A 15,241-nucleotide genomic window follows, 5' to 3' on the forward strand; every position below is an offset into this window, starting at 1 on the left:
TGTCTGGCTTTCTGGATGTGTAATGGGTGTCCTGTGCTTCCAAATATTTTACCGTATACAGTATGTATACAATCTTTGAAAAGTGTTATTCTTACTTAAAGACCAACCAACTACAGCTACGTGATCTACTTTGTCTTCGCACATGAACCTCTTGCAAACTGGCATAACATAGCTAGTCCACAAGATGACAGGCGGACAATTTAGGAACTCCCTAAGTTAATGTAATGTCACAACTAAACCTGTACTCTTATTCAGTCAATCTCTTTTCAGCATAGTTTTAAAAACAGCGCAATAAGTATCTTACACTGTAGAAACAAAGTTTGATCGAATCTCACCTTAAAGTACTGCGCATCCTTACATTAATTAGATCATAAATTTAGACATTAAGCACATCGTCTTAGCCTTATACATGACACCATCAATTTGTAACTATATACTTGTATTTCTATATTTTTTTTTCAAGCACATCATTAATTTTATGACGCATCTTTAAATGCATGAAGAAATATTTTGATCAGATATACTATTTATCAAAACTGTTGTAAAATGTAATATCTGCTCGCTAAAATATCTAAGCTTATGTACATAAATATCAAAACTGAATTCAGCACATAGTCATTTATAATTATATGTTAAATTTGACTTTGTTGCAAAGATATGGCGTGATTAAATTCTCATTCAACTTTCGCCTTGATTATTTTTTAATTTTATGCTTCAAACATTTATAACAGCAAGCGGCGGCTGTAACTGTACACATTTTAGGAAGATTTGGACGAAACATGCCCTTGGCATATTGTAAACATGAGCCAGGACACGGACCGTTTAATATTACTTTTTACATTGCCTTCTATATAGATTGCGACTCGTTTATTGCAACGTTTTCAAAGTTTTATAGTTTTGTTTTTTTCTAATTATTGACAGAATATATTACAAATGCTACATTGGATGAAATATCTGAGAAATAGACCAGTAAGTGCAAAGTGTCGCCTGTGAAGTGAGTTACTCGAACATGTATTTATGTACCTTGCCTTTTGGTATGTGACTGAGTACCATTTTGATTTAGAGGAACATTTAAGTCAAACTGAAGACAATGAACGGTAACAAGGTCAACATAACAGACACAAATTCATTGTACATAACAAACTAACCTAGCACAATAAAACTGTCTTGCAGAGTTAACAATTTGCATTGTACATGCATTTAAAGTAGTAAATCAGATTTTGGTCAAGTAACGGATTCGTATAAAAGAAAGAACTCTTGAACATATATACTCATATGCTTAATGCATTTGAGATTCACACTGGAAGAGCTTTGGTTTTGAATTTTCTACCCTGGTCCGCGTTTCATGGAGAGTCTTAAGTTAGTCCTAGGTCCTAGGACCTAGGACCAAAATTAGGATGGAATAGGATTGCACTTAAGACCGTTTCAATAAACATTCTTATCTTTAGTCACAGACTTAGTCCTAACTTTTGACTTAGGACCAATCTGTACTCTCGAAATGAAGTTAAAAAATATAGCGCACGCGCTGTTTGCCGCAATATGTCATCCGTCTGCGACAAAATAAGGGAAGCGCCGCAGGAAAGCTACTGAACAGGTCGGACTCTGAATACCTTGTTCTTACAGAGGCTGTAAAGATCTTTCTCCCAGTAAGAAGGGGAAACATGCTGCTTTTGTTACCAATAGCGCTTAATGGAGTGTCTGGGAGTCGGTGGTTGATCGGTAACGTTTGACATTTCTGTGTTAACTTTTCTTTCGTATAGGAATAAGGTCAGTAATTCGGTCGAAAATGTGCTTCCGTGGTGTAGTCGAAAGAAGTCCATAATAAATAGATCCTAATTTTCCCATTTTTTGCGCAAATTCGTGTAGAACGAGTGCTTTAATCACCGTTTCTCACTACTAGAAGACATTCTGCATGAAATGAGACGGTTTTCATGTTCATACACCCCACATGGCAAGTTTTGCAGATCGAAACCGGAAGTAGGTGTTTATTGCGCGGACGAGAGTAAATATGCGCCATTTTTAGGGTAGCAGACCACAACTGACTGGCATTTCACTAGGAACTACATAACCCCCTATTTTCTTTTCATTTTTTCGTTAATTTGTGATAGAACTTTCGTGAAAAATAGGTGTAGGAAAAAGTGATGTTCTCTAAAGATACGTAAAGACGATATGAAGTTGTCGTTTTTTATATGAAACAAAGAAGGATTTGAATTACTGACCTTTAACCTATAAGAGCTGAAATAAGACTTTCTCGAAACACATCGCAATTAGTCTTAATAGTCATAGATCGGTTGTTTATGATATAAAAGGGTGTTTTCAATGCAAAATAATAGTGAAATTTGAAAATTTTTGAATTTTGACCATATTTTGAGAAGATGCGCCTATTCAGCAGCGATTTCTGGGATTAAAAAGCCAGTATTTTGTCTCCAGAATGTCAGAAAATGCACAAAATGCATCCTTTTGGGTCTTATTCATGACGGAATGAATGATATTTCAGAATCCAAGTGAAAAATAATGCAAATGAGTGAAACTTTTACCAAAATATACAATAAAAGGGCCATAGGGCCAAAATTTAGCCCAGTAAATTGGTAGGGGGTGGCTTCTATTAAATGTCTACATTTCTCTAAAATCTCGAAATTTCACAATGAAACTTGGCAATATGTTTGGTATTACATCTTTCTTGAAAATAGAAATGAAAATTATGTGATATTGAAAAGGAACATTTCTTATAGGAATAAGGTCAGTAATTCGGTCGAAAATGTGCTTCCGTGGTGTAGTCGAAAGAAGTCCATAATAAATAGATCCTAATTTTCCCATTTTTTGCGCAAATTCGTGTAGAACGAGTGCTTTAATCACCGTTTCTCACTACTAGAAGACATTCTGCATGAAATGAGACGGTTTTCATGTTCATACACCCCACATGGCAAGTTTTGCAGATCGAAACCGGAAGTAGGTGTTTATTGCGCGGACGAGAGTAAATATGCGCCATTTTTAGGGTAGCAGACCACAACTGACTGGCATTTCACTAGGAACTACATAACCCCCTATTTTCTTTTCATTTTTTCGTTAATTTGTGATAGAACTTTCGTGAAAAGTAGGTGTAGGAAAAAGTGATGTTCTCTAAAGATACGTAAAGACGATATGAAGTTGTCGTTTTTTATATGAAACAAAGAAGGATTTGAATTACTGACCTTTAACCTATAAGAGCTGAAATAAGACTTTCTCGAAACACATCGCAATTAGTCTTAATAGTCATAGATCGGTTGTTTATGATATAAAAGGGTGTTTTCAATGCAAAATAATAGTGAAATTTGAAAATTTTTGAATTTTGACCATATTTTGAGAAGATGCGCCTATTCAGCAGCGATTTCTGGGATTAAAAAGCCAGTATTTTGTCTCCAGAATGTCAGAAAATGCACAAAATGCATCCTTTTGGGTCTTATTCATGACGGAATGAATGATATTTCAGAATCCAAGTGAAAAATAATGCAAATGAGTGAAACTTTTACCAAAATATACAATAAAAGGGCCATAGGGCCAAAATTTAGCCCAGTAAATTGGTAGGGGGTGGCTTCTATTAAATGTCTACATTTCTCTAAAATCTCGAAATTTCACAATGAAACTTGGCAATATGTTTGGTATTACATCTTTCTTGAAAATAGAAATGAAAATTATGTGATATTTGAAAAGGAACATTTCTTATAGGAATAAGGTCAGTAATTCGGTCGAAAATGTGCTTCCGTGGTGTAGTCGAAAGAAGTCCATAATAAATAGATCCTAATTTTCCCATTTTTTGCGCAAATTCGTGTAGAACGAGTGCTTTAATCACCGTTTCTCACTACTAGAAGACATTCTGCATGAAATGAGACGGTTTTCATGTTCATACACCCCACATGGCAAGTTTTGCAGATCGAAACCGGAAGTAGGTGTTTATTGCGCGGACGAGAGTAAATATGCGCCATTTTTAGGGTAGCAGACCACAACTGACTGGCATTTCACTAGGAACTACATAACCCCCTATTTTCTTTTCATTTTTTCGTTAATTTGTGATAGAACTTTCGTGAAAAGTAGGTGTAGGAAAAAGTGATGTTCTCTAAAGATACGTAAAGACGATATGAAGTTGTCGTTTTTTATATGAAACAAAGAAGGATTTGAATTACTGACCTTTAACCTATAAGAGCTGAAATAAGACTTTCTCGAAACACATCGCAATTAGTCTTAATAGTCATAGATCGGTTGTTTATGATATAAAAGGGTGTTTTCAATGCAAAATAATAGTGAAATTTGAAAATTTTTGAATTTTGACCATATTTTGAGAAGATGCGCCTATTCAGCAGCGATTTCTGGGATTTAAAAGCCAGTATTTTGTCTCCAGAATGTCAGAAAATGCACAAAATGCATCCTTTTGGGTCTTATTCATGACGGAATGAATGATATTTCAGAATCCAAGTGAAAAATAATGCAAATGAGTGAAACTTTTACCAAAATATACAATAAAAGGGCCATAGGGCCAAAATTTAGCCCAGTAAATTGGTAGGGGGTGGCTTCTATTAAATGTCTATATTTCTCTAAAATCTCGAAATTTCACAATGAAACTTGGCAATATGTTTGGTATTACATCTTTCTTGAAAATAGAAATGAAAATTATGTGATATTTGAAAAGAAACATTTCTTATAGGAATAAGGTCAGTAATTCGGTCGAAAATGTGCTTCCGTGGTGTAGTCGAAAGAAGTCCATAATAAATAGATCCTAATTTTCCCATTTTTTGCGCAAATTCGTGTAGAACGAGTGCTTTAATCACCGTTTCTCACTACTAGAAGACATTCTGCATGAAATGAGACGGTTTTCATGTTCATACACCCCACATGGCAAGTTTTGCAGATCGAAACCGGAAGTAGGTGTTTATTGCGCGGACGAGAGTAAATATGCGCCATTTTTAGGGTAGCAGACCACAACTGACTGGCATTTCACTAGGAACTACATAACCCCCTATTTTCTTTTCATTTTTTCGTTAATTTGTGATAGAACTTTCGTGAAAAATAGGTGTAGGAAAAAGTGATGTTCTCTAAAGATACGTAAAGACGATATGAAGTTGTCGTTTTTTATGTGAAACAAAGAAGGATTTGAATTACTGACCTTTAACCTATAGACTTTAGTCATATTTAACAAGGGAAGCAACTAGACTTTGAAAAAAGCGGAAATATTTTTATGATGTTCAATTCCGAAGGAAAATCAGATTTAATTAAGAGTTGGCTGCATGTTGTGTCAGTCATGTAACCGGCATATTCATCTATGTGCAGGAGTGATGGCTGAATACAGAATTATTTGTTAGTTGGACAACAGTGAACGATACAGGTAACTGTACCATTAACCGGATATATATGCAACAATGGTGCAAGAATCAGCAGTGTGTCTACATTAGTTTACTACAGACTCTCGGGATATTAAGATCTAGCTCGGGGAAGAAAAATTTTGATCGGGTGAGACAAGTGAATAATTCCAGTAGAGGAGAAAATTACCCCCCCCCCCCAAAAAAAAAAAAAAAAGAAGTGTCTAGGGGTATGGATCATAGAATCCATATATGGCCCAAAATGTGCACCGCTGCACAACTGTGTCCATTTGTAACCTACTATATGCATTCAGTTACTGGGGTTACATAAACTATATTGCTTTGGTTACTAGTGTCAGTGCACAAGTGTCCGTTTACAAGCCATTATATTCCTTTGGTTACCAAGGTTACTTAATTACTCTATGACTTTGGTTACTGCAGTATTTGGTTAATAGAATCTGGTGCTAGTTGTAGAGGATACTATATTTTATCTTTAAAACCAGGAGATGATTTCAAATGTTTGCTCGTATTTTTCTCATCAATTTAAATACATTGTATGTGACAGGAAACAACATTAGTCTTTAACAAGTAGAATCTTACAGATTTATAATTCTTCAATCCCGAGTAATTTGTACACCGTTATTCTTGTTTTTCTCAGGACTGACGAGTTCAAATATTTATCTGAAGGTTTTCTTTAGTTATCAAGTCATGAATTGTTGAATTCGTTTTACTGCATGGGTAAATAAATAACATGACTACTGGAAATCGCTGTTAAAATTTCATATTCAATAGATATGCATCAAACCCGTGCAAGATTAATTATAAATAAAATATTTACAAAAAACGCCAACTTTATGATGACTAATAATTGAACCGCGCCATGAGAAAACCAACATAGTGCGTTTGCGACCAGCATGGATCCAGACCAGCCTGTGCATCTGCGCAGTCTGACCAGGATCCATGCTGTTCGCTAACGGTTTCTCTAATTGCAATAGGCTTTGAAAGCGAACAGCATGGATCCTGACAAGAATGCGTGGATGCGCAGGCTTGTCTGGATCCATGCTGGTCGCAAAGCCACTATGTTGGTTTTCTCATGGCGAGGCTCATATTAACTTTCCCCAGCAATTACCATAATACATAATATGCCTTTTTATATCTTTTTTTTTTTTTTAATAAATTTAATTCTTTTTTTTTTTGTCAAGTTATTTCAAATACATAATTCATTGACAGGTTTGTTGCTCTTGTTAATCTTTTATCAATGATTTATATTACAATAAGTGAATCAACACGGAACTCTATATTTATTTTTGTGTTACTCGGTTATTTACATTTGGAAAGAAAATGTAAACTATCGAGCGAAAGCTGGTATCTGTGAACAATTTACAAATTGAAGTGTTAGATGAACACTGATTCAGTATTACTTGATATTTCATTTGCAACAAAATGAAAGATCAAAATAACCCAAAATACATGGAAAAAGGAAGGCTATACTCCTAGACAATCTTTTACAAAAAAAGCTGACATGCTGATTTCTGGCATTGTTTGCATTCATTTGGTATTATGATTTTCCTTAGTACCAAATATTAATGTAATTTAAAGATTGATATTGCTGCTTATAAATGGAATTTATTAAGTAGATATTAAAACCCCAAGGCTTGTTACAAAACAATTTTCAGACAAACTGTTAACATTTTTATTTTGTTTATATTAGGTCACAGCATGCTGATAGAGATCCTCAGCTCATATCGTAGCCAGGGTTTAGCAGTGAGCTGACTCAGAAGATGCCATTTAGTGATTTAATGTGGATAATCCATTCAGATCATTCACCAATGATGTACAACACTGATGGAACTGAAGGCAATACTTGCACTGACGTTCAGGGCTGGTTATTTAAAGTATATATAGTATGTATTGATCAACTTACTCTTAATGTTTCCTGTACTGTAAAATCATTTAATTTCGTGGGCATAAAATTTCGTGGTTTTGGTCAAAATGCCAATTTCGTGGGGATATGAATTCGTGGATTTCAACCTTTTAACATAAAATGAATGGGAATTTTACTTGTTCGTTGGGATTAAATTTCGTGGACTGACTCAACCACGAAATCCACGAAAATTAATCCCCCACGAATATTAATGATTTCACATTATTTGTGAAATTATAATACCAAACCATGCTAGATTTTAATCTTGCTCAAAAGAAGTTAATGGGAAGAACATTAAATACAATTATCATGATCATGCTGGCAAAAAGTATTAAAAACCCATAGTTAATTTTAATGGAAGAACTTCATTCACAAGCTTTTGAATGTGGTCAGTTTGATTTTGACCAAGTGATGGCTTCAGTGGTTTGAAAATTTAACATCTGATACTTTATATTTCTAGCTCAGAAGATAGAGCACTAGACTTTGAATCAAAACGCTACAAGTTTAATCCCTTGGCTATATGCATCTATTCTCTTAAAACTGGAACTGAAATGTTTTCAGCTTCAGTTTCATTCTCTTAAACAGTTTGAGAGAATAACATGTCTGAAGTCTTTCATCCTCCATTTCTTTCTCATTTACAATGGTGACTTGTCAGTATTGATACTGTAAATAGCTACTGTCAAAGAATGACAGTAAATATAGGAACACTTAATAGGTTAACTGAATACCATTACATAGCTGAAATACTGTGGCAAAATTGAATTGTATTTAAACAACAACAAAAAAAGGAAATTTTGCAAGTGAAAATACATACAAGAAATAAATTTAATGATAATAATTATACTATTTTATTACATAGAAAAATCCTTTTCAGATTAGATGTACCTCCTGATGTACCTCCTTAAATACGAGATTTCTGCCATGTGAAAGGAGCAAGTTGAAAGACACACTGTTGGAGATGGGGTCCATGAACCTTATGTATACAGCTATATGAACAAGGGCTGGAACAAAGCGGACAAGACTGGACTTTTAATTGTTAATGAATATTTTAAGTTGTATGTCACCAGTATAATAGGGTTATTATAAAAGTAGTTAGATCTTGGATGTGGTATTTGGCTTGGAGTGCATTTTGCCAGACCTGGAACACACGAGGCCTGCAAAGGCAAAGTCTGACCCGCTGTGGTAAAATCGCCAAAGGCTTAATACAACCTCCCAGATCAAGCTACTGTTACAATCGTACTTTAATTTTTTATCTCCATGTACTAAAAATCATTTCACAAAAATACCGTAACGTTACAGGTGATATATTAAATTTGGTACGCCTTTAAAGTTTAAATTCATGTTGTTGTTCTTGTTTATACACAATTGATTACCACGCCTTGTTTACATATGGGATTTATTGTTTGAAAGCGAAAAAAAAATGTTTAAAATGAATAAGAAAATGTCATTATAAAAAACTTGCACTTTTATGTTAAGGGAGTAGTGAGAGGAAATTTTCCTTTTTTGTTGCTCAACCTGATCACAAAGTGCTCAGGGGTGAGTAATTGTTATCACTCATTGCATGTCTGTCCGCCTGTCCATACTTTTCTTAACCTACATGTCTTAAATCATTTGGTACAGGCAGATGATGAAACTTGGCTTGGATGTCCTATAGATATTCCTGCCTTTCCCTAGGGAAAAACCTTGTCTAAAGTATCGCGCACTTAGGCGAGGGTACCAACGTATCCTATGGGATTCTGCAGATGTTTTAACACAAACTGAACATGCGCTAACGCTATTCTAGCATATAACACGTAAAAACGAATAAATGAATATATTGTTGCTCAACGTTATTGAATTTCCATGAAATGCGTGGGAATGTAGGAGCTTTTGGTTAGCTTTAATGGTGAGCTTTTGTGACAACTCAGTGTCCATTTTCCGTCCGTCAACATTTACTAAAAAATCTTCTTGAAAACCACTGGGCAGATTTACGCCAATTTTGATGAAACTTCGCAGGAATGATCCTTAGTAGGCCCCCTTTCAAAATTTTTCAAAAAATTGAATTACACACAGAACACTGGTTACCATGGCTACCAAAAGGAAAAACTTTAAAAATACTCCTGTCCAAAACCACAAGGCATGTGACATCATCTAATGGACGTATTATGTTATGGTCCGGCTGTCCGTCCGTCCATTAGCAATTTCGTGTCTGCTCTGTAACTCTTGAACCCCTTGAAGGATTTCAAAGAAACTTGACACAAATGTTCACCACACCAAGACGACATGCAGAGCGCATGTTTCGGATGTCTCATTTTAAGGTCAAGGTCACACTTAGGGGTCAAAGGTCATATGAGTGTGTTTCGTGTCCGCTCTGTAACTCTTGAACTGCTTGAAGGATTTAAAAGAAACTTGGCACAAATGTTCACCACACTGAGACGACTTGCAGTTTGTTCAAATCATAACCCCGGGGTCAAAATTGACCCTGCCCGAGGGGTCATATGATTTTACATAGGAAAATCTTAAATAATCTTCTTCTCAAAAACCAGAAGCCCTACAGCTTAGATATTGAAAACATGTAGCATTGCCTAGTGGATCTCTACTTAAGTTGTTCAAATAATGACCCCGGGGTCAAAATTGACCCTGCCCCAGGGGTCACTTGATTTTACATAGATTTCTATAGGAAAATCTTTCAAGAAACTTCAAATAATTCTGATTCTTCAAAAACATTGTTGCCAGTGAGCGTGGTCACTTTTCCCTTCATGTATACCGTACTTGTCCAAATTATTGCCTTAAGGTAAAAGAAATGGCCACACCCCTGTGTCTGACATGTACTTATTATAGGCTTTTATATTAGAAACTTTGAAAATATTTTTCTCTGAATCAGTAATAGCTAGAGCCTTGATATTTGGGGCGTGTAATATCAGTTTTGTAATGTCTACTGCAATTGTTCAGATTATTGCCCTAGGTTCAAAAGTGTGTTTGACATGTGTATAATATAGGCTTGCACAGAAGAAACCTAACTCTGATTTATACAAAGACACTTGTACAAAGGTGAGCGCTTTAGGGTCAATGACTCTCTTGTTATTTATTAAAGATTATTGTCTTAAAAACAAGCTGAAATTTATTAACTTCTAGCCCCAGTTTCACAAAAACTTTATTAATTGCTTAGCTATGTCTGTTATTTTAGATGCATGTTTTTGCCCTTTATGTGTCTTTAATGTTAACTTTTTTTAGCTCACCTGAGCCAAAGGCTCAGGGTGAACTATTGTGATCGCTCACCGTCTGTCCAAACTTTCCTTTAAACTACATCTAGTCCTAAACCACCAGGTCAATTTTGATGAAACTTCACAGGGATGTTCCTTAAATGGTCTTCTTTAAAAACTGAATTTATACAGAACTCTGGTTGCCATGGCAACTGAATGGAAACACTTTAAAAATCTTCTTGTCAAAAACCACAGGACCAAGGACTTTGATATTTGGCATGTAGCATTGCCTTGTGGTCCTCTATTAAGATTGTTCAAATTACGCCCCTAGGGTGAAAAGAGGCACCGCCCCGGGTACCAAATTATCCCCCTAGGGTCAAATATGGCCTCGTCCCTGGGGTCACATGGTTTATATAGACTTATATAGGAAAAAACTTTAAAAATCTTCTTGTCTGAAACCACAAGACCTAGGCCTTTAATATTTGGTATGTAGCATTGCCTTGTGGTCCTCTATTAAGATTGTTCAAATTACGCCCCTAGGGTGAAAAGAGGCACCGCCCCGGGTACCAAGTTTTACACAGACTTATGTAAGAAAAACTTTAAAAATCTTTTTGTCTGAAACTGCAAGGCCTAGGCTTTTGATATTTGTTAGCATTGCATTGCCTAGTGTCCTTTACCAAGATTATTCAAATTATGCCCCTGAAGTGAAAAGAGGCCCCGTCCAGGGGGTCTCATGTTTTACAAAGACTTAAAATGGAGAAAACTTAAAAATCTTCTTGCCTGCAAATGCAAGGCCTAGGCTTTTAATAATTCATTTTTTAGCTCCACTATTCAGAAAAAAGGGGGGCTATTCTACTCGCCGCATTGTCGGCATCGACGTGAGCTTTCTTGGTTAATGTTTTTCGGCAACCTTTATTTTTCTGTCATATCTATGTTACTATTATATATATCTTACTGTAACTTCACATAAACATTGTCCTGCATACAGACAAAGTGTGTGCAGGGGCTGGGCCCATTATACAAGGTCAAGGTCACCAAGATGTTATACTTGGGTTATTTTTAAGGTTAAAGTTTTTCGGCAACCTTTGATTTTCTGTCATATCTTTGTTACTATTGCTTATATCTCACTTTTAGTTCACATAAACATTGTCCAGCATACAAACAAAGTATGTGCAGGGGCTGGGCCAATTTAACATAAGGTCAAGGTCACCAAGGTGTTATATTTGGGTTATTTTTAAGGTTAAAGTTTTTCGGCAACCTTTGTTTTTTCTGTCATATCTTTGTTACTAATGCTTATATCTTACTATATATTCATATTAACATTGTCCAGCATACAAACAAAGAATGTGCAGGGGCTGGGCCCATTATACCCAAGGTCAAGGTCACCAAGGTGTTATACTTGGGCTGTTTTTAAGGTTAAAGATTTTCTGCAACCTTTGCTTTTCTGTCATATCTTTGTTAATCCCCCGCCACAAGTGGTGGGGGGTTATAGGAATGGTCTCCATCCGTTCTTCCGTCTGTCCGTTACACTTTCGTGTCCGCTCCATATCTTCTAAACCCCTTGAAGGAATTTTATAAAACTTGGGTCAAATGATCACCTCATCAAGACGATGTGCAGATTCTATGAGTCAGCCATGCTGGCTCAAGGTCAAGGTCACAACTTAGGGTCAAAGGTTTGAGCCTTCCATTTTGTGTCCACTCTGTATCTCATAAACCCTTTGAAGGATTTTCATCAAACTAGGGTCAAATGATCACCTCATCAAGAACTCATGAGTCAGCCATGTCAACTTAAGGTCAAGGTCACAACTGAAGGTCAAAGGTTTGAGCTCTGTATCTCCTAAAACACTTGAAGGATTTTCATGAAACTTGGATCAAATGATCACCTCATCAAGATGTTGTGCAGAATTCATGAGTCAGCCATGTCAGTTCAAGGTCAAGGTCACAGCTAAAGGTCAAAGGTTTACCCTTTCACTATCCATAACAGTGACGGGGGATTTAGCTGTCTTTCAGACTGCCTTTTTACTATTGCTTATATCTCACTGTAAGTTCACATAAACATTGTCAAGCACACAAACAAAGTATGTGCAGAGGCTGGGCCCATTAAACCCAAGGTCAAGGTCACAAAGTTGTTATACTTGGAATTATTTTCATGTTAAAATTTTTCGAAAGCTTTGTTTATAGACATATCTTTGGTACTTTAAAAGATAATGACTTGAAATTAAAAACATTTCTGTATAATCATCATCTGCATGTGTGTTTACAATCCCCATAACTCTTATTGTATTTTTGACAGAATTATGCCCCTTTCAAACTTAATGTTTTTTGGCAATCTTCGCTTTCTGGATATAACTAGTACAATTCAAGATAAAGACTTGAAACTTAAAATGTATTTTTATCATCATCATCTGCATGTGTGGTACAATCCCCATAACTCTGATTTGTATTATTGACCAAATTATGCCCCTTTCATACTTAAATGTTTTGACAAACTTAGTTTTCTGGACATGACTTTGGTACTATATAAGATTATGACTTGAAACTCAAAATATATCTTTACCATGATCATCTGCATGTGTGGTAACAATCCCAATAACTCTAACATGTGTTTCTTGACAGAATTATGCCCCTTGGCCCTTGATGTATCTTCCTTTTAAAAGTAGAGGTCTCTTATTGAGACATATATTCATTTTACTGTCAAATCGCTGAATATTGGAGCGTGCTGTCTTACTGACAGCTCTTGTTAGCTCACCTTGTCACATAGTGACAAGGTGAGCTTTTGTGATCACCCTTCGTCCGTCATCCGTCGTCCATGCGTCCGTCCGTCCGTCAACAATTTCTTGTCTGCGTGATAGTGGTTTCATTTATGATTTTATTTTAACCAAACTTGCACACAACTTGTATCACCATAAGATCTCGGTTCCTTTCTTGAACTGGCCAGATCCCATTATGGGTTCCAGAGTTATGGCCCCTGAAAGGGCCAAAATTAGCTATTTTGACCTTGTCTGCATAATAGCAGCTTTATTTATGATTTGATTTTAACCAAACTTGCACACAACTTGTATCACCATAAGATCTTGATTCCTTTTTTAGCTCGACTATTCATAGAATAGTAGAGCTGTTGGACTCGCCCATGCGTCGGCGTCGGCGTCCGCGTCGGCGTCCCGATTTGGTTAAGTTTTTGTATGTAAGCTGGTTTCTCAGCAACCACTTGTGGGAATGGATTGAAACTTCACACACTTATTCACTGTGATATACTGACTTACATTGCACAGGTTCCATAACTCTGTTTTGCTTTTTTACAAAATTATGCCCCTTTTTTGACTTAGAAATTTTTGGTTAAGGTTTTGTATGTAAGCTGGTATCTCAGTAACCACTTGTGGGAATGGATTGAAACTTCACACACTTATTTACTGTGATAAACTGACTTACATTGCACAGGTTCCATAACTCTATTTTGCTTTTTTACAAAATTATGCCCCTTTTTCGACTTAGAATTTTTTGGTTAAGGTTTTGTATGTAAGCTGGTATCTCAGTGCTCACTAATGGGAATGGATTGAAACTTCACACACTTGTTCACTGTCATGATCTGACATGCACAAAGCAGGTCCCATAACTTTATTTTGCTTTTTTACAAAATTATGCCCCTTTTTCAACATAAAAATTTTTGGTTAAGTTTTTGTATGTAAGCTGGTATCTCAGTATCCACTAATGGGAAAGGATTGAAACTTCACACACTAGTTCACTGTCATGATATGACATGCAGTGCAAAGGATCAATAACTCAACTTTGCATTTTACAAAATTATGCCCCTTTTTCAACTTAGGAGTTTTTGGGTTAAATTCTTATATGTAAGCTGGTATCTCAGTACCCACTAATGGGAATGGATTGAAACTTCATACACTTGTCCACTGTCATGGGCTGATAAGCACTTTGCAGGTTCCATAACCCCATTTTACTTTTTTACTAAATTATGCCCCTTTTTCGACTTTCTTATTCATTCAAGCGACAAGGCTGTTAAATAGTCGAGCGTTGCTGTCCTCCGACAGCTCTTGTTGAACTTGCGAGATTCCATGATGGGTTCCAGAGTTATGGCCCCTGAAAGGGCCAGAATTAGCTATTTTGACCTTGTCTGCACTATAGCAACTTCATTTATGATTTTATTTTAACCAAACTTGCACACAACTTGTATCACCATAAGATCTTGGTTCCTTTCTTGAACTGGCGAGATTCCTGTATGGGTTCCAGAGTTATGGCCCCTGATACTGCCAGAATTAGCTATTTTGACCTTGTCTGCACAATAGCAGCTTCATTTATGATTTGGATTTAATCAAACTTGCACAAAACTTGTGTCACCATAAGATCTCGGTTCCTTACTTGAACCGGCCAGATCCCATAATGGGTTCCAGAGTTATGGCCCCTGAAAGGGCAAAAAATAGCTGTTTTGACCTTGTCTGCACAATAGCAGCTTCATTTATGATTTGATTTTAACCAAACTTGCACACAACTTGTATCACAAGATCTTGCTTCCTTTTTTGAACTGGCGAGATTCCATCATGGGTTCCAGAGGTATGACCCCTTAAAGGTCCAAAATTGGCTATTTTGGCTTTTGCAGCCATATAGAGATTTCATTTATGGTTTTAATTTGATACAAACTTCCAAAATATCTTCCACAACAATAAATCTTGGATTCCATGACAAATCAGATCCAGTCGTAGGTTCCAGAGTTATTTTATATATGATTACCTCCCCTGATTGTAATCAAAATGGATTAATATCAGTAAGTACTTATAGCACTTATTTGAAAT

The 15,241-nt window shown here is 36.1% G+C and overlaps 1 protein-coding gene and 1 long non-coding RNA gene across 2 annotated transcripts in view; one reads left to right on the forward strand and one right to left on the reverse strand.

Moving 5' to 3' along the window:
• The window catches only part of LOC123527729 (uncharacterized), a 43,272-nt gene that overhangs the window by 11,590 nt on the left and 16,441 nt on the right, over positions 1-15,241 (reverse strand). The gene's annotated exons all lie outside the window — the stretch shown is intronic.
• LOC123527730 (uncharacterized) lies at positions 5,180-10,742 on the forward strand. Its single transcript, XR_008367187.1, has 3 exons — positions 5,180-5,481; positions 7,042-7,234; positions 8,129-10,742. It is a non-coding gene; the product is annotated as an uncharacterized LOC123527730 (long non-coding RNA).

Source organism: Mercenaria mercenaria, chromosome 14, assembly GCF_021730395.1.
Source record: "Mercenaria mercenaria strain notata chromosome 14, MADL_Memer_1, whole genome shotgun sequence".
Classification (NCBI taxonomy): domain Eukaryota; kingdom Metazoa; phylum Mollusca; class Bivalvia; order Venerida; family Veneridae; genus Mercenaria; species Mercenaria mercenaria.